The following is a 14,910-nucleotide window of genomic DNA, read 5'->3' on the forward strand; positions in this document are numbered from 1 at the left end:
ATAGAAGCAGCTTAAGTATAAGATGAAAGAGATTAAGAATGTAAACAAGGTAAAACCACTTAGGAAAACTAGGAATGGAAAGGAAGGTGTGAATAAAAGCAATAATTATATGCCTGTTCCTAATGCTCCAAGAAAAAAATGCTATAACTGTGGAAATTCTAACCATCTGGCTTCTTTTTGCAGGAAGAATAAGAATATAAACTCCTTACCTTCTAAGTCAGGAGTTAAGAGTCATACTGTTAGGTTTAAGCCACAAAATCCTTGTTTTCATTGTGGTAGTATATGGCATTCCATTTATACTTATAAGGAATATCATAGTTTGTACTATGATTATTATCAAATAAAACCTTCTTTAAAGAAAGTTAGCATTATTCCTTCTAGTGTAAGTTCTGATGCAAAGTCTAATACTGTAAATTCTGATAAGAAAAATGTTAACATAAACTCTGATGTTAAATCCGCTGCAAATGTTAACAAACTTAATAAGGCCAAAGGATCCAAGCAAGTCTGGGTCCTTAAAACTAATCATTAGTGGTCTTTATGATTGCAGGGCAACAGGAAAAACATCCTAGTTCTAGACAGTGGATGTTCAGGACATATGACTGGAAATAAAGCCCTGCTATCAGACTTTGTGGAGAAAGCTGGCCCAGGAGTTTCTTATGGAGATGGCAACATGGGAAAACTCTGGGATATGTGTTAGGAATATATGTGCATTAGTTTGATGATATGTTTAACAAAACACTTAAGTAGAAATTTAGTGTCTGTAGCCTCAACGGATAAGACCACTTTGGCTATCCGTTGATGGTGTAGCTTTACTTAGAAATAAGTCTAGTATTGTAGCATATTTCAGTCTCTGTATTTAAAATTGTAATTCTTAGAAGTTGAGAGAAACTATGAGTCATGTTGACTACTAGATGATATGCAGATAGGAAGGCCAATTGTAAATATTTCATGCCTTGTAATTTTGTATAAATGAAGTGGTATCAACGGATGACTTAAAAGACCTTCAACGGATGAGAAGCTAAGCTTCAACGGATGTCTCTAAAGCTTCAACGGATAACATCCTTCAACGGATGAGAGCATCAACGGATGAAAGCTTCAACGGATAACATCCTTCAACGGATGAAGTCATCAACGGATGAAAGCTTCAACGGATGTTCTGCTAATCAGCCGTTGATAAGTGGTAGTTGTACCTACAAGCAGAGGCACGTGGGTTGACAGAGAAAACTGAGATGTGGTAGCCGAATTTCAGGATCAACAGAAAAAGCAGCCGTTCTTCTTTTGTACAAAGTTGCAATAGTCAACAAAGTACTTGAGTGAACAGGAAAAGAAGCAAGTGAAGAACTTATTTTACTATTGTAATTTTATATTGTTTTTCACTTGTACACTTGGTAATATATATGAACCAAGAAGAAGCTAGTAATTAGATAGATTTTTCCAGAGCTGTTAAGAAATATCTTGAGAGAAAATTCATCTAGTTTGTACTAGGATGCAGCTGTGATCAACATTGTTGAACACAGATTTTCTAATATACCATCTCTGGTGGAACAACAAATCCACCAGAAAAGTTTTTAAGGTCTGTTGTGTTCTTTACATTTGTGCTTGAATATATATCTGTCTGTATTAGCTTAAAGCAATTCACACACTTGTTCTTCTTGAACACACAACTTTATAAACTGCTCAAAACTTGAAAAAGTTTTGAGATTTACATTCAACCCCCCTTCTGTAAATCTCATTGTTAGTCTTCTAGGAATAACAATTGGTATCAGAGCAGGCTCTTGACACACAAAGAGTTTAAAGATCTTGGAATCTAACAAAGATGAGTAAGAAGGATATTGGAGTAAAGATCCCAGTTCTTGACAAAGACAGTTATCACCACTGGAAGGTGAAAATGCACCTTCATCTACTCTCCCAAGATGAAGGTTATGTAAACTGCATTGAGAATGGTCCTCACATTCCCCACAAAGTAGCCACAGTTGCTACGGCCACAATTGCTGTTGGTCAATCCATTCCAAAACCCAGAGCAGAATGGACAATGGAAGACACAGAAGAAGTCCACAAGGATAAGAAGGCTATGAACATTTTGTTTAATGGTCTTGACAAGGATATGTTTGATAATGTGATAAATTGTTCAACTGCCAAAGAGGTTTGGGACACAGTTCAGCTGCTGTGTGAAGGTACAGAACAAGTAAGAGAGAACAAAATGCAGCTTCTCATTCAACAGTATGAGCACTTTCATTTTGAAGAAAATGAATCTTTAAATGACACATTCAATAGATTCCAAAAACTGTTGAATGGACTGAAGCTGTATGGTAGAGTGTACCAGGTGAAGGATTCAAATCTTAAATTTTTGAGATCCTTACCAAAGGAATGGAAACCCATGACTGTTTCCTTAAGAAACTCTCAAGATTATAAGGACTTTACTCTTGAAAGATTATATGGAATCTTGAAGACTTATGAACTAGAGTTGGAACAGGATGAGGTATTGGAGAGGGGGAGAAAGAAAGGAGGTTCAGTTGCATTGGTAGCTGAAAATGAGAAAGAATGCAGAAAAGAAACTGTGAGATCTACATCAAGCTCCAAAGATGGTGTAAGAAATCCAGAATCAGACAAGGGTAAAGGGCAAGTTGCTGAAAATGAAGACAACTCCAGTCAAGATGACTCTGATGGTATTGATGAGCATCTTGCATTTCTGTCCAGGAGATTTGCAAAGATGAAGTTCAGGAAAAACACTAGAGCCACTAAACCCCATAAGAACATGGTGGACAAATCCAAGTTCAAGTGTTTTAATTGTGGTATGAGTGGACACTTTGCAAGTGAGTGCAGAAAGCCAACCTCTGAAAAGAAGAAATTTGAACAAGTAGATTACAAAAAGAAATATTTTGATCTGCTCAAACAGAAGGAAAGGGCTTTCATTACTCAAGAAAGAGACTGGGCAGCTGATGGAGAAGAAGAGGATGAAGACATGGAATATGTTAACTTGGCTCTCATGGCTGATTCTGAGGAGAATGAAGTTAGTTCATCAAGCAACCAGGTAATTACTACTGATATAACACAGCTTACTAAAGAAGAGTGCAATGATGCTTTTAATGACATGTCTACTGAACTGTATCATTTGCGTGTATCTCTTAAATCTCTTGCTAAAGAAAATAGTAGGATTAAAGAGAACAATCTGTTTTTAAGTAATAGAAATGCTGTGTTAGAAGATAAGTTAATTGACCTAGAAAAGACTAAGCTGCATTGTGTATCTGTTGAAAATGAACTAGCTGAATCTATTAAGAAAGTAGAAATACTTTCCAATCAATTAGAGAAAGAGCAAGAGGTGATTAAAGCCTGGAAAACATCTAGGGATGTAAGTGCTCAAATTGCCAAAGTCCAAGGAATTGAATCATTCTGTGAAACTGCCTGGGATAAAAATAAAAAGAAACTGGAATTAATTGATGGACTGTCAACGGATGTGGAATCAACGGATGATGAAAGTTATCCGTTGAAGGAAGAAAAGGAACATCCGTTGAAGGTTCCTCAATTAAAACAGGCAGATGTTTCTAAAAGAGAAAATCTAAAGAAACTCAACAAAAAGTTTGGTTCAACTTCAAAGAACTTTGTCAAAGAAGGAGCAAGCACATCCAAAGATGTCAGAAAGGTGAATGTAGGGCACATGACCTTAGAACAGTTAAACAATAGGCTCAAGATGGTTGAGGATAAAAAGGAATCCAAAAGGAAATCCAACAGAAATGGGAAGGTAGGAGTTAACAAACATAACAATTACACACCTGACAAGTATGCTCCTAGAAAAAGCTGTGTGCATTGTAGTAGTGTTAATCATCTATCTGCTAACTGTAAATCTATTAAGAAATCTCCCATAACTGTACCCTCTTCCATGCCTAACATGTCTGTATCACCTCTACATGCTCTGCCTGTTATGTCTCAACAAAATCCTTATGCACATTTTGCAAACATGCCATATTTTAACAATTCTTATCTTGCTGCATTCAGTATGCCTCAATTGCCATACAATATGCCAATGTGGAATAACATGTATGCACAATCCATGCCTAATAATACTATAAATGTGCTGGATAATGTTGTGACTAACCCTACACCTCAACCAACCACATCTAAGACCAAGGTTGACTCAAACTCACCTAAGTCTAAAGATGCAGGAGGAATGAAGTCTAGGAGAAAGGCTAACAAGAATGGACCCAAGGAAACTTGGGTACCAAAATCAAATTGATTGATTTTGTGGTGTGCAGGAAAATAGAAGAAATCTATGGTACTTGGACAGTGGTTGTTCAAGACACATGACTGGAGATTTCTCCCTGCTCACAGAGTTTAAAGAGAGAGCTGGCCCCAGCATAACCTTTGGAGATGACAGCAAAGGGTTTACTATGGGATATGGCTTGATTTCAACAAGGAATGTCATCATTGAAGAAGTTGCATTAGTTGATGGTCTCAAGCACAACTTACTGAGTATCAGTCAACTATGTGATAGAGGGAATACAGTTTCCTTCAATTCTGAAGCCTGTGTTGTCACTAGTAAGAAAGACAACAAAGTGGTTCTAACTGGAGTTAGAAAAGGAAATGTGTACTTAGCTGACTTCAACTCTACAGATGCAGAATCTATTACTTGTCTTTTCAGCAAAGCAAGTTCAGTTGAGAGTTGGCTATGGCACAAGAAGCTATCCCATTTGAATTTCAAGACAATGAATGATCTAGTCAAAAAGGACTTAGTAAGAGGAATTCCTCTTGTTGAATTCTCAAGGGATGGTCTGTGTGATGCTTGTCAGAAAGGCAAACAAAGGAAAGCATCATTTCAGAAGAAGCTTGAAACAACAATTGATGAACCATTACAGCTGTTACATATGGATTTGTTTGGACCAGTCAATGTATTGTCAATAGCAAGAAAAAGATATTGTTTAGTGATTGTAGATGATTTCTCAAAGTTCACATGGGTCTGTTTTCTTGGATCAAAGGATGAAGCAAGTGAAATCATTATCAATCACATCAGGCAAGTCAATAATCATCCTGACTTAAAAGTAAGAAACATCAGGAGTGACAATGGAACTGAATTCAAGAATTTGACATTAAGGCTGTTCTGTGAAGAAAATGGAATCATGCATGAGTTCTCAGCTCCAAGAACACCTCAGCAAAATGGGGTAGTTGAAAGAAAGAACAGATCTTTAATTGAGGCTGCCAGAACAATGCTTGAAGAATCAAAGTTACCAACATATTTTTGGGCTGAAGCTGTTAATTGTGCCTGTTTCACTCAAAATATTTCTCTGATCAATCAAGCTAAAGGCATGACTCCTTATCAGTTGTTCAAGAAAAGAAAACCAACTCTAAACTTTCTTCATGTCTTTGGATGTAAATGTTTTATACTAAGGAATCAATCTGACCATAAAGGGAAGTTTGATGCAAAGGCTGATGAAGGAATATTTGTTGGTTATTCAGCTGGAAAATCTTATAGGGTCTACAATCTAAGAACCAACATTGTTATGGAATCTGTGCATGTTGTGTTTGATGATAAAAAGATTGATGGACTAACAGATGAGGAACATTATGAGAGACTCAAATTTGACAATATAGAAATATATTGTGATGATAGTGAAGAAGAGATTGATGGAGACGACACTTCAAAAGGAATACAAAATTTGCTCCTGGATAATGCACAAAATTCAGCATCCGTTGAAAGACATTGTGCATCATCCGTTGAAGTACTTAATGAAACATCCGTTGATCATAGCTCATCAACTGATAATCAATTTACATCATTAATTGATGGAACTCCAAGTTCCCTGCAAAGGACCAACAACTCAGGGGGAGTTTCAACTAATCAAAACTCTATCTCACATCATGACAATACTGAGATCACCTCATCTAGAGCTCATCTTCCACCTCAAAGGAAATGGACCAAGAATCATCCCTTTGAACTGATCATTGGTGATGCATCATCTAAAGTGCAAACAAGAAGAGCTACTCAAGATGAATGTCTGTATAGTAGTTTTCTATCTCAGGAGGAACCTAAGAAAGTGGAAGAAGCCTTATTGGATCCAGATTGGATATTAGCTATGCAGGAAGAGCTAAACCAATTTGAGAGAAACCAAGTTTGGAAGCTGGTACCCAAACCAAAGAACAAGAGTCCTATTGATACAAAATGGGTATTCAGAAATAAGATGGATGAAAATGGCATTATCATAAGGAATAAAGCCAGATTGGTTGCTAAAGGCTATTCTCAGCAAGAGGGAATAGATTTTGATGAGACATATGCTCCTGTTGCAAGACTTGAAGCTATCAGAATCTTTCTAGCCTATGCAGCCCATGCCAATTTCAAAGTCTATCAAATGGATGTCAAGAGTGCATTTCTAAATGGGAAATTAGAGGAAGAAGTCTATGTAAGTCAACCTCCAGGATTTGAAGATCCAAATTTTCCAGACTATGTGTATTATCTGTTGAAAGCACTCTATGGACTGAAGCAAGCACCTAGAGCCTGGTATGAAACATTATCAAAATTTCTTTTGGAGAATCACTTCACTAGAGGTACTGTTGATAAAACTCTCTTCTTTAGAAATGTTAATGGCTCTAGTATACTTGTTCAAATTTATGTAGATGACATAATATTTGGTTCTAAAGATAATAATCTTTGTAAGAAGTTTGCTAAGCTAATGCAAAGTAATTATGAAATGAGCCTAATGGGAGAACTAACCTATTTTCTTGGTTTACAAATTAAACAAGTTAGTAATGGAATTTTCATTAGTCAAACTAAATATATTCATGATCTTTTAAAGAAGTTTGACTTAATGGAATGTTCATCTGCAAAAACTCCCATGGCCACTGCCACCAAACTTGAATTAAATAAGACTGAAAGGTCTGTGGACATTACAAGTTATAGAGGCATGGTTGGTTCACTTTTATATTTAACTGCTAGCAGACCAGATATAATGTTTGCTACATGTCTGTGTGCGAGATTTCAAGCTGATCCTAGGGAGTCTCACTTAATTGCTATCAAGAGAATTTTCAGATATCTCAAGGGTACACCAAATTTAGGAATTTGGTATCCTAGAGAATCTGGCTTTGATCTAATTGGTTATTCAGATGCAGACTATGCAGGTTGCAAAATAGACAGGAAAAGTACAACAGGCTCCTGTCAATTCCTGGGAAACAAGCTTGTATCATGGTTTAGCAAAAAGCAAAATTCAGTCTCTACTTCTACAGCTGAGGCTGAATACATTGCTGCTGGAAGTTGCTGTTCTCAAATGTTATGGATGAGGAATCAACTCCTTGATTATGGACTTCATGTTGATAGAATACCTATCTTTTGTGACAACACAAGTGCCATAGCCATAACAGAGAATCCTGTGCAGCACTCAAGGACCAAGCACATTGATATTAAGTACCACTTCATCAGGGAGCATGTCATGAAGGGTACAGTAGAACTACATTTTGTTCCAAGTGAACAACAAATTGCTGACATATTTACCAAGCCACTTGATGAATCAACATTCACAAGATTGGTAAGTGAGCTAGGTATGCTTAATTACTCTTAAAATTCATGTCTTCTTTGCAATTTGATGTGGAGCCTGAAATATATTAGTTGCTAGAACAAATTTGACTTTTAACAAAGTTTATTCCATCAACGGATGTTCCCTATCCGTTGAAAGTCAAAATTGCTCTATCAACGGATATTCATTATCCGTTGAAAGATAAGTATATCTCTGGAACTTTTATCCGTCAACGGATAAAGCTGAAGTACCTTTCAACGGATGACAATTTACATTATCCGTTGAAATGTCACATCAGACGTTTGAGGTGTTTCACAGCCGTTGATTCTATTTTCTTAACCGTTGATACCATACATACATCTGTATGTATTGGTTTTAAAGGTAGTTATTAGAATACTTACAGTTTATTCTTAAACGGCTGAAATTCACTAACACCTATTTATTGATTAATCCTTTATTTATTTTTTTTTGAAAGCATATAAGCCCTTCTGATTGTTCATTATTACTTTACGCTTTCTTAGAATTTCAAGCATTTACCATTTTCTCTCTGCAAAACCCTCAAGTTATTCTCTGCAATTTCTACTCACAACAATGGCACCAGTCGTGAAGATTATGTCTCAATCTGGGTTCATCTACGAGAAGAATAATTTCATAGCTCTGGTAGAGAAGAATGAAGCCCACTCAGATTATCACAAAATGATGGACTTCATCAAAAACTGTAAACTTAGCTATGCAATGCTGGAAGCCCCAACGATTTTCTGTGAAGTAGTTGAGGAGATTTGGACAACTGCTGAGTTCAACTCCATGGATATGACTATCTCCTTCACTCTCAAAGGTAAAAATCACTGTATAAACTGTGATGACTTACAAGCATGTTTTAAATTACCTGAGAACAATGCCATGACACCACACACTGATAGTGATGTATCCAGCATGTTAGATTCCATAGGTTACTCTCTTAACTCTGCTAATTTAGGGGGTATTAGACGAAAAGGCCTTAGGAAAGAATGGAGTTTTCTTGGGGATGCCTTCATAAAGGTTTTCTCTGGGAAAATTAGTAATTTTGATGCCATAACTTCATCTCTTGTTAACATGTTCTATATGCTTGTTTCTGATAGGTACTTTAACTTTAGCAACTATGTGATGCTAGAATTAGGTACTAGATTAGGTAACAAAGCTAATAGACCTAATAACATCTATTATGCTAGATTCTTTATGTTATTGGCTAACCATGTTGCTGAAGGTTTAGTCATAATCAATGAGAATAATAAACTCAAGTGATGGGCACAAGAGAAAAGAGTTCTTGCAGACTTGAAGAGAATGGATCTTAACAGCAGTGTGCAATTGGTATATTTACCAATCATGAATGCACCCCAGGTAGGTGAGGTAATTGCTTCTACAACTCCTACTTCTTCCAACCCCTCTATTTCTTTATCTTCTAGTGTGGCCATGAAATCTGTGTCAATGCCCCAACAGATTTCTACCAAGGTCACCAAATCCAAACTTTCAAAATCCAAGACAAAGAAAACCACCTCTGTTGTTTCTCAAAAGACAACAGTTGTAACAACAACCATTAACCCTGAGGGAAGTGATCAGGGTGTGAGTGGTGAGGGGAGGGGTGAACATCAAAGAAACCCCCAGGATAAGGAAGGAGAGTTGAGTGCTTCCCAAGCTAGCCAAGCCCCAGTTTCTCAAAAAGCTGTGGTGGTTGAAAAGGTCTCTAGCACATCCCTAGTAGCATCCTCCCAAAAGGATGTTACTATTGAAAAGAGTTCCCATCCAGGAACACAGAACAAAAGAGGGAGGGACACTAAAGCCAAACACTCACCTACAAAAGCCTTTATTAGAAGAAAGAAGGCTAGAACCCAATCTTCTACACAGGGTGCACACACTGCACAGAAACATCCATCTGTCTCTGTGCCTTCTCAAACTCAGTTTGATGTGACTCCAATAAATGTGGAGTCACAGCCCCATTCTCTCACAATAACTACACATCAATCACCAAATACTTCTTCACCATCTCTGGATGTGGATATGCTATTCCCATCAATTCCTGATTCTCCCTCTTTACAACTCAGGGAGAAGCCCCACTCAAATACAGGTGATCATCATCTTTTAGATGATTTGTTGGATCACCCGCAAATTCTTTCAGATATAATTGAAGGATCTGTATCAACACATATCAAATCAATCTATACAGATTCAACAGTTATATCACTTTCAATTTCATCTTCTTTTCCTTCTTCAATGGATATCACTCATCCGTTGACAAGTGGTTGCTCTTCAACGGATAAGCTTAACAGCAGTTATCCGTTGATAACAACAGTTTCAACTTCAACGGATATTCCACATCCGTTGATAGTCTCTACACAAATAACTGAAATGATTCCAAGTGTAGAAGACATGAATACTGTGCAATCACTTTTAGGATTGAGGGCAGGGAGTGAAAATTTGAGTGAGAGGCTGGGTTGCTCCCAGGCAAAAGGAGAGATTGAGAGCACAAAAATGCATGCTATTTCTTCCAGCATGGCAAAAGTCAGTGAGTGGAGTACCACCTTAGAAGGTGAAGGTGAGGGAGTGAGATGTGTGAGCCAGGGGGAGCCCCTGATGCAAGAACATAGAGAAAAAGAGAGAAAAGCAGGTACAGTTGATACAAGGGTGGAACCAGCCATTGCTCATGAGTCAATGATTGTGGATGATGCTGAAAAGGAAAGACAATTTCAGCAACATTACAAAGCTGTAATTGATAACATTTCCTTGGATGCTGACACTTTTACTCATCCTGTGACAGCCTATCAACTGTTGGCTGCTCAGGGCAATGAGGAGGCAGAGAGGACACTACATCTAGTGCACTCAACAGAATCTCTTCAAAGGGATAAAGCTGCTATTAACAGGATGCCTTCTACAGCTGGTGAGCCATCTGAGGAATTTGGAGTAAATTCTGATGATGATGACTCTATTTCTTCTGATGGAAGCATGAACATAGGGGGAGATGAAGACCCTAGTTCCATTCCTAATCTACCTGAATGGGCCCTGACTAAGGAGCATAGAACAGGTGAATTCAATGTCCACCTGGTCAAACAAATCATCACTATTCAACAGGCCATTCAGAACACTTCAAATGCAAATATCAAGGCTATCCTCCAAGCTCACCTGGACTCACTGCATCTCATGAAGTTGCAGAAAGTAAAGCAAGATATGAGTCTAAATGATCTAAGGAAAGATATTGCTGACTTGAAATCCTTCACTTCAGAAAAATTGGATTCAGTCATGCCCTATGGTACTTTGCAGGACTTGGTTTCGAGATTGAAAAAGGAATCAGTTACTGAACAAAGGCTGGCCAAGTTGGAAGACAGAGTTCAAGGAATTGAAGATTCTGTGGCCACCCTTCTTCTCAACCAACAATCTCAAACCAATCTCCTAATGCAGCTGGCAAAAGCACAAGGCTTGACCCCTCTCCTTGATGATAACAAAAAGGGGGAGAATAAAAGGGAAGGGGAAGGAGAGCCCTCTACAAAGATTCAGATATCTAAAGTGCTAGTTCCTGCCATCACTACCTCTCCAATCATTCAAATCAAGGGAAAATCTGATGGAATTGATTTGATTCAGCTAGCAGCAGCTGAAATACAAATGAAAGAACAATGGAGGAGAATTGATGAAAGGTTGCAATTGGTGTTTGGTTCTACACAAAATAAATCAACATCTGTGAAATTTAGCACAAAGACTGAACCAATCAACATGGAGCTCATGCCAGTAGGGAGTCTTAAGGATGGAGAAGCTTCTTCCAAAGAGCTACAAGCTATAATCCTCAAGCCCAATGAAAGATCCAATAAGGACTCAACAAAGAATCCTTTAAAAGAAGTGGACTTTCCTCCTTCAAAAGATGATGAGAACAAGATCTTAGGCAGGAGTATTGCCTATCTCAAAAAGTCCATGGATGAGGCTGTAAGGAGAAATAGAGCTATTATCATTAGAGAGGGAAAGAGCATATGTGTGATGCAAGGACATCCCAAATTCTCAATAGCTAAGAAAGAAGAAGCCAAGCAATTAAAGGCTGACAAAAGAGCACAAGCAAAGCTTGAAAAACAGCTAAAGTCAAGCCAAGTTGAAGAAATGAAAGGAATTGAAGTCAGGGGTGAAGAAAAGATTGCTAACTTAGATGAGGTTCTTGGGAGCATATTTGGTGAAAATATGGAGGAAAGAGAGGAATGGCAGAAGGGAAACAGAAGAAAGGCCAAGGCACACAGAAGGAGTGAAGATAACCCTGAAGATACCAAATCTACATCTAAACCACTACCTTCCATACCTGAACCTTTTGTTACTGATCCCTCTATAAATATCCATGGTGAACCAATCATTCCAAAAGAGGAACCTATTGATTGGGACAACATCACATTGCCTACCTTTCTAACCACTCTTCCACCACCAAAGAAACAGAAAAGAAAACCAAAATCTACACCTCCCACAACCTCTAAGAAATTCACTCAAAAACAAAAACCTAAACCTAAGTCACCCATTTCTAAAGATGATTATGTTCACATCTGTGACATAAAAGAAATTTCAGACATTGAACTCTATCTGGATGAGCTGGAGGATGTAAGGGGAATAGCTGCCTACAGACAGTTACCAGAAAGATTAGTGTTCAGATATAAAGGAGCTGGGGAAAGAACATGGCCTCTCCACAGGATTCTAAATGAAGGCTACTCTACCTTGATCAGAGTCTTTTCAGCCATCAAAAAGGATTCTGGCTTTACCAGAACAGCCAAGACTGAAATTCTCAACAAGATTGCCAACATAAGGAAGACTTGGAGGGAACCAAATGCTTTGCCCAGAACCTTACTCATACAAGAAAGGGGAACTAAAATTCACAAATCACCTCATTGGTTGATGGAATTTAGAGATGACAAAGGAGTCAGAAGATTTTTCAGACTTGAAGACCAACTCAAGATTGCCAGCAATGAAACTCTCAAGGAAATGCAATCTAAGTTGGATATCAGTGATGAAGATGAAGCTGAATTCTTCAGAAAACTCCAACTCCAAATTGAGGGAAATGACAAAGGGCTAGGAAAGAAAACCAGGGAACAAAGAAGAAAATGATGTTTTGCTCAGGCTAGAGGAGCACCCTTGGAAATACTGTAAATCTTCAATTACCTCCTAGTACATACACTTTTGCAGCACTTTTTATATTTCTACTTAGTTTCAATTCAAATATTTGTTAAGTGTTTTGTTATCATCAAAGTTAACTCTGAATTTATGCCTACAGTTCTTATAGACATAAATAGGGGGAGATTGTTAGGAATATATGTGCATTAGTTTGATGATATGTTTAACAAAACACTTAAGTAGAAATTTAGTGTCTGTAGCCTCAACGGATAAGACCACTTTGGCTATCCGTTGATGGTGTAGCTTTACTTAGAAATAAGTCTAGTATTGTAGCATATTTCAGTCTCTGTATTTAAAATTGTAATTCTTAGAAGTTGAGAGAAACTATGAGTCATGTTGACTACTAGATGATATGCAGATAGGAAGGCCAATTGTAAATATTTCATGCCTTGTAATTTTGTATAAATGAAGTGGTATCAACGGATGACTTAAAAGACCTTCAACGGATGAGAAGCTAAGCTTCAACGGATGTCTCTAAAGCTTCAACGGATAACATCCTTCAACGGATGAGAGCATCAACGGATGAAAGCTTCAACGGATAACATCCTTCAACGGATGAAGTCATCAACGGATGAAAGCTTCAACGGATGTTCTGCTAATCAGCCGTTGATAAGTGGTAGTTGTACCTACAAGCAGAGGCACGTGGGTTGACAGAGAAAACTGAGATGTGGTAGCCGAATTTCAGGATCAACAGAAAAAGCAGCCGTTCTTCTTTTGTACAAAGTTGCAATAGTCAACAAAGTACTTGAGTGAACAGGAAAAGAAGCAAGTGAAGAACTTATTTTACTATTGTAATTTTATATTGTTTTTCACTTGTACACTTGGTAATATATATGAACCAAGAAGAAGCTAGTAATTAGATAGATTTTTCCAGAGCTGTTAAGAAATATCTTGAGAGAAAATTCATCTAGTTTGTACTAGGATGCAGCTGTGATCAACATTGTTGAACACAGATTTTCTAATATACCATCTCTGGTGGAACAACAAATCCACCAGAAAAGTTTTTAAGGTCTGTTGTGTTCTTTACATTTGTGCTTGAATATATATCTGTCTGTATTAGCTTAAAGCAATTCACACACTTGTTCTTCTTGAACACACAACTTTATAAACTGCTCAAAACTTGAAAAAGTTTTGAGATTTACATTCAACCCCCCTTCTGTAAATCTCATTGTTAGTCTTCTAGGAATAACAATATGGCAATATCAATCTTGGGAATGTCATTATTGAAGAAGTAACTTTAGTCTCAGGACTTAAACACAATCTGCTGAGTGTTAGTCAAATCTGTGACATAGGTTATCATGTGGATTTCTTTGAAGAACACTGTGAAGTTGTAAGCAAATCTGTAGGCAAAGTTGTTCTAAAGGGATATAGGCATGGTAACATTTATGATGGTTCTGCAATCTGTCTGTTAAGTAGAGCATCAATTGAAGAAAGCTGGGATTGGCACAAGAAACTCTCTCATTTAAATTTCAGCAATATAAATAAACTAGTCAAGAAAGATCTTGTGAGAGGACTGCCAAAATCAGTATTTACTCCCGATGACCTTTGTGATTCATGTCAAAAGGCAAAACAAAGAAAATCTTCATTCAAGAGCAAGACTGAATCTTCAATTCTTGAGCCTTATCACCTACTACATGTTGATCTATTTGGTCTAGTGAATGTCATGTCTATTGCAAAGAAGAAATATGTTATAGTCATAGTAGATGAGTTTACCAGATACACATGGGTGTATTTCTTGCATACAAAAAGTGAAACTGCATCTATCTTGATTGACCATGTCAAACAACTGGATAAATTGGTCAAAGACTCTGTGAAAATTTTAAGAAGTGATAATGGCACTGAGTTCAAGAATTTGATCATGGAAGAGTTCTTCAAAGACCATGGAATAAAGTAGGAATTTTCTGCTCCTGGAACTCCACAGCAAAATGGAGTAGTTGAAAGAAAGAATAGAACTCTTATAGAAGCTGCACGAACTATGCTTGATGAAGCAAAGTTTCCAACCAACTTTTGGGCTGAAGCTGTGCAGACTACTTGTTTTACTCAGAATGCAACACTTATCAACAAGCATGGAAATACACCATATGAGATGGTGAAGAAAAAGAATCCAAATCTGAAGTACTTTTATGTATTTGGATGCAAGTATTTTGTTCTTAAGACTAATCCTGAACAGCTATCCAAATTTGATCTAAAAGCTGATGAAGGAATTTTTGTTGGATATCCACTTTCCACAAAAGCCTTCAGAGTCTACAAT

This window comes from Apium graveolens, chromosome 4 (assembly GCF_009905375.1).
Source record: "Apium graveolens cultivar Ventura chromosome 4, ASM990537v1, whole genome shotgun sequence".
NCBI classification, from domain to species: Eukaryota; Viridiplantae; Streptophyta; class Magnoliopsida; order Apiales; family Apiaceae; genus Apium; species Apium graveolens.